The 6000-nt window shown below is 48.4% G+C and overlaps 1 protein-coding gene across 1 annotated transcript in view; it reads right to left on the reverse strand.

The window, feature by feature from the left end:
* The window catches only part of SCN5A (sodium voltage-gated channel alpha subunit 5), a 217582-nt gene extending 214720 nt beyond the window's left edge, over positions 1-2862 (reverse strand). The window contains exon 1 of the mRNA XM_077789465.1: positions 2682-2862. The gene's annotated coding sequence lies outside the window, so the exon portion shown is untranslated. The remainder of the gene's footprint in view (positions 1-2681) is intronic.
* Positions 2863-6000: the final 3138 nt, after the last annotated feature.

The following is a 6000-nucleotide window of genomic DNA, read 5'->3' on the forward strand; positions in this document are numbered from 1 at the left end:
TCCTTCAAACACTAAACAGAAAAGGGTAATGAGACGTTAAACCAATCCCTCTCTAACATCATAAACAGAATATTTAAAGAAATTAAAAGTAGCTATATTTCATTAATCTCCCAGTCAGGATGAAATTTCCTATCAGTAAATCTTTAAACATAATTTTGACAACGTGCTTAAATCAAGAACACAGCAACTACTCAACCTTTTCCTGTCACATGTAAAGGTCCTGGGAGGCAGTAGCTGGTGCCACAGGTGTTAGTCCATCATAGTGAGAACCGAAGCCACTTTCTGGTTCAAGCCAGGAATGAAATGCTCTCAACTCTGCTGCATTTTTAAAGTCTGTACCCATGAGCTGTCATTCAGAGTCACAAAGTCTCGTGGTCTACATACCCCCTTCATGGTCAAGGTATTTAGGCTACATACCCAATGATGCAACTGAATACCTTTGTGACCTCTGACGAATGATTGAGGCCATGAAACAGGATCCGTTCCCTGCCACACTGTACAGAGCCCTGGCATGCTTTAAATCTGCAGGGCTCCTTGCAGCACAAACCACTCCTGTGTGAGAACTCTGGCTTCAGAAGCTGACCCTTCATGCTTCTAAAACCCTCAGAGCCTCAGACAGAAGAGCAAAGCTGCACTGTGGATGATTCAGAGTGAGCGGCAAGAGCTGAGAAAAACCACGTTACAACGTCCAACTCCAATCACAAGCAAGTTCAGTAAAATATTAATCTGTGATTATTTCTGGCAATACTGCGACCTGCCCCCTACCAAAGTTACATAAACTCCACTACTCAAGGCTGAGAGCTTTTGGCACATTAATCTAAAAATACCACAACTTCCATTGCTTACACGTTGAGACATTTGCTCCAAAAAGATACGATATTTTTTATTACGGACCCTCTGTTTCTGAAGCTCTCTTTCAACCACGTTTGCCACTTGAAAAGGCTACACCAGATTAAAAAATTATTAACAAAACCAGTGAAAATCACTCCAAATCCAGCTGTATCATTCCCATCCCATCCTGATGCTGGGCTCCCCTCAACTTTTTTGGAACCCTGTTTCATCAAGGCAATGTACCCAAACCAGCAGAAGCAACACTTCCAAAAACACCACTTTCTTGGTCCATTCAAATAAGAGGGTTTCACTCCTCACTGCCTCACAGCTCTGACCTTTCCAATTCTCTGCCACCACAAGCTTATGGGATCTGCCGGATCCATCTGCGTCTCCACCTGGTCTGCCTCCCCACGCCAAAAGCACGGATCAAATATACGTGTCTGAAAACACATCCCTGCTTTTTCTTCATACCAAACGGGGGGGAACCCCCTCGCCGGTTTAAGACATCAGGAAGCCTCCAAGACCCCTTCTGCCAAACCCCGAAATCCTGGGAAATTGCAGCAAAATGAACTTCAGCACCTTGGACAGGACACACGGACGGAAAATCGCCGAAATCGGCTCATTGGCCCCGAAAATGCTGTGTCTGGACATGACCCTCTAGGACACATCTGCGGGCCTGTTTATTTTTAGTATTGACAAATCCTCTTTGAATCACCGTGTTTATTCCACCATACACCCTGTGTTTTGGGAAGAGCTGCTCGCCAGCCCGGCAGTGGGAGAGTTCGGGGCCACCAACTCCGGATCCAACAGGAGCAGCCACTGGCCCGGCTGTGCCTGGAAAAGCTTGGCTCAAGCACTCACAAGGCTCAGCTCACTCTCTGCATGGCAAAACGAGACCTGTTGCCCTAGATGTGCCTGGCTCGTGTGCTTATTCACTTTTTAGAAGCTCATCTCCATCTCCTCACCCAAAAATCTCCAAGAAAAATAAAATTGAAAGGTCTGATTTATTCCCATTGCAGCCACATTTCGGTTGCATAAGTTTTGCTTTAATTTAGCTTTTGTTGTCTCTCACGGTGCTCCCAGTATGTCACTGTTCCCCTCAGGGCTGCCTTGATAAAATCATGATCACCTTGCAGGAGTGCAGCAGAGCTCTCCCCGATTTGCTTTTACTCACATGAGCCAAGTCAAGTTTTTTATTTCTGCCAGTAAAAACTCCAAATTTGTTAAGCAAAGCTCTTCTACAAACAGCTTTGGGGTGCTTGGTGCCGTTAAAAAACACACTTAAAATACGTCAGCTCTTACAACAAGTAATACCAGTAACACCCTTGCCATACAGAAGAATTATACATTTTCTCTGCCACTACAGAAATGACCGGTCCGGCTCATTTCTTCCCTTCAACACCTGCCACTAGCTTTCCACTCCAACACATCTGACAACAGACAACATCAACTGAACAATCGCAGAGTATTTTCTGCGCTGTTTGCTCTTCCCGGCACTTCTGGGTGCGGAAGCAAGATGGAAACTAAACTGAACGTCTGCCAGAATTACCTTTAAACAGCAATACGCATCTATACCTGCATGATCCTATGTCCTCTGCTTCCACAGCCCAGAGCAAGCTTTGCTGCACCAACTTCCCTCTGCCCCAGCCCCCGGTCCCTCTCTGCTCGGACGGGACCGTCGCGTTTCCGCCTCCAGGAAAACTTTGGGAAGGGAAAACCCCGGCACTGCTCATTCCTCCTCCGCGACACGCTCCGAACGGAGCATCCTTTCCGCGTCTTTTTCTTACGGTTTTATTACCAAGCAAACAACCAAGCGAACAAAATTTTTAAAAAAAGAGAAGAAAACTTACATCGGTTTATTTAATTTTTCCTGCTAAACCAAGAGTCCCAGAGCCACTGCATTGTATCCACAGAGTTTTAGTCCGCGAGCGGTCCCGTCCCGCGGGGAGGAAGGGCCCGGCTGCCGTGCGCGGAGCGCGCTGCCCGCCCGCCGCCGAGCGCGCATGGCTCGGAGCCGCCGCGCCGTCTGTGCGGCTGCCGCGGGAGCGGAGCGGAGCCAGCGCAGCCCCGGCCGGGCGGGCGGGCGGCGGGGGGGAGCGGGGAGGGATGGAGGGAGGGATGGAGGCATGGAAGGAGGGAGGGAAGGACGGAAGGAAGGAGGGAGGCGCCGCCCGCCCGCCCCGCCGAGCGCGGCCGGGGCGGCCCCGCAGCGCCCCCTGCCGCCGGTGGGGGCGGCCGTGAGGGGAAATGGCAGCGGCGGCGGGAGAGCCGTGAGGGGAAGCAGAAACGATGGCAGAGAAGTGGTGGGGAGGGAGGAAAGAGGAGATGCTTGAGCGCAAGGCTGGTGAGGGGCTTGGAGCACGAGCCCCGTGAGGAATGTTTGAAGGAGTTGGGGTTGTTCAGCCTGGAGAAGAGGAGGTTTAAGGGTGACCTTATTGCTCTCTACAGCTCCTGAAGGGAGGTTGTGCACAGGTGGGGTCGGTCTCTTCCATCGGGCAGCAACTGGCAGAACAAGAGGACACAGCCTCAAGCTACATCACGGAAGGAATAGGTTGGACATTAGGAAAAAAAAAAATTCACCTAAAGAATAATAAAGTACTGGAACTGTCTTCCCAGGGAGGTGGTGGAATCACCATCTCTAGATGTGTTTTAAAAAAGACTGGACATGGCATTCGGTGCTATAGTCTAGTTGAGGTGTTAGGGCATAGGTTGGACTTGATGATCTTGGAGGTCTCTTCCAACCTCATTATTCTGTGATTCTGTCTGTGAGAAGCGAGGGAGGGTGAAGAGGAGGGTGAAAAAGGGATGATGGAGTGCAAGAGTTGTAGACTTCTTTAGTTTGGCAGCAGGAAGCACAGCAAGGGAGCGATATTATCATAGAAAATACCTCCAAGAGCATCGAGTCCAACTCTTAAACCACCATGGCCAAGTCCGCACCTAAGCCCTGTCCCCAAGTGTCACATCTGGTGCCATGCTCCAGGGAGCGAGGCGGGATGAATGCAACTGAGGAGAAGAAAGTTGGGATGGGGAAGGAAGGGGGAAGCTGCAGTGCAAGCTGGGGGCACACAGGGACCTTGGAGAGAGGGGGTTTAATCAAGGCTGAGGGATGCAGGAGAGGCAGTGGCAGCAGGACACAGAGGGAGGTGTGAACAGTGCCAAAGCCAGACCCTCTGATCACCCCCAGCCAAACCCTAATCCTCCCAAAACCTAATAAATGTGCATTCAGGTGGGAGTGAGTACCTGCAGCTCCTGACCCAGAGCCCCCAGCCTCAAGGAGCAGCTCCCTGGATCATGGTTACAGCACAGCAACTCTGATGAGTAAGAACAGCAGCTTTCACCCAAAATAAGCTGCCCAGACCATAAATGGATAGATGTAGATGAAGAGAGGAGTGGTAAGGATTTCCCAGTCACATTAAGTATTCAAGGTAGTTAAAGTGAAAGAAACTTCTGAAAAACTAAAAAAAAAAAAAAAAAACAACCTCAAATTACAGAGGTAAAACAGGACAAACAGGAGGCTGGCATAGCTTTAGTGCCTCAGTGATGTTTTGGGAAGTGTCTGCTGCCACTCTGGAAAGAGAGTGTGGAGCTGTAACAAATACTCAGGTTACAGCAGCTCAGGGTGGGGAATGGTGCTGGGAAAAGAGCAGATCACTGAGGAAAAACCTGAGGGGCTGCAGTGGCTCTGGGAAAGCTGTTGTTCACTCAAGAAGAGTGGACAGCTGAGGAAGGGCAGGTGTCTGCTCAAGGAGGAGCTCATGCTCAAGGGAATTATTGACTGAGGGATTCAAAATGTTCAAAGATCTGGAAAAGCAGGAAGTGATGGAGTGTATCATAGGGAAGAGCTGGGTGAGGAAGAAGAGAGAAGGAGCTGAGAAGAGGGAGTGGAGGTCAGAGGCTGGAAAAAGCTTACAAACAAGGGGAGATGGAGGGGAATGAAGACCAAAATAAGGCAGAAAAAGAAGAACCTAGGGAACAGCCTGTGAAAGCTTGGAGCAGCACAGCAAGATATGTGAGGCAGAATACAAAGGGAGACAAATCCTCAAATGTTAACCTCTCAACATGAGGCTGAAGAGTGGCTGCTCAAAGGGAAGAAGGTTCTCATGAGAACCCAAAGAGATTATGGGGTGGGCACCTCTTCAACCCTATAAAGGCAAATGGTGAGTCCTTGGCATCTCGGCCCCTGTGCCAACACATCTCTGCAGGACATCTCTAAATTACAAGAGCAACATCATCTTTTCAGTGGTATTTAGTGGATTTCCAACATCTTTTTTAAATTCAACCAAAAAAAGAATTCACACCAGGGTGAGAAAGCTGTGCAAGGATGGCTGCTGTGATCACACTGCTCATCCCAGCAGCAGAGCTCTGCTGGAAATCCTCCACACTGGGAAGGTCAGTGTGGTCCCACCCTGTTAGTGCTCTCTGCACCCAGAAACACTCCCAGTTCTTGGGCAGCAGAACCAGCATCCCTGCTGGGGGGTTACTCAGACATTCAGAAACTCCTATCATCGAGCCATGATGTCAAAAAATGGCATTTCTTTCCCCAAACAGCTAAAAATCATCATGAGGTAGTTAGGCTTAATCAGAGAGAAGACACACGAACCTACTGCTGCTTCCTATGAAGAAGGAGTAAATTGGATCATTGGACTCAATGATCTTGGAGCTCTTTTCCAGCCTCAGTGATTCTCTGATTCATAGACTGCAGCAGAGTGCTCTGTGCTGATGGCACAACAGGTGTTGGTGTGTGTTTTGGGGCTGAACAGAAAGACTGTATATTATTATATATTAAAATAGTTTTTAATGTTCTGTTCCATCCCATTCTTACTCCACTCCCAGTTTAAGGTCCTCTGTCCTCCCTTCTTCCTTCAGAGCTGCAATAGCAGTGATCTTAAGGTGAAGAGCAAGCAGCATCTCAGTGTCACAGATTTAATAACACAGCCAGGGAAAGGAGGGAAAAGCCACAAAATTTCACCTAATGTTCCATCCACTGGTCCTGAATAATTTCTTGTCTTTCTTTTGGAGTCCACAATAGAATTCTTCTGTAAATGTTTAACTCTACTGCTTTTTTACAGAGGGGGGAAACACTGTTAAAACCTTGTTGAAGCACCAGAATGACCCATCTGTTTCATGTGTCTTTACAAATACAGAAATTACTCATAATACTAGAAAATC

Source organism: Lonchura striata, chromosome 1 (assembly GCF_046129695.1).
Source record: "Lonchura striata isolate bLonStr1 chromosome 1, bLonStr1.mat, whole genome shotgun sequence".
NCBI classification, from domain to species: Eukaryota; Metazoa; Chordata; class Aves; order Passeriformes; family Estrildidae; genus Lonchura; species Lonchura striata.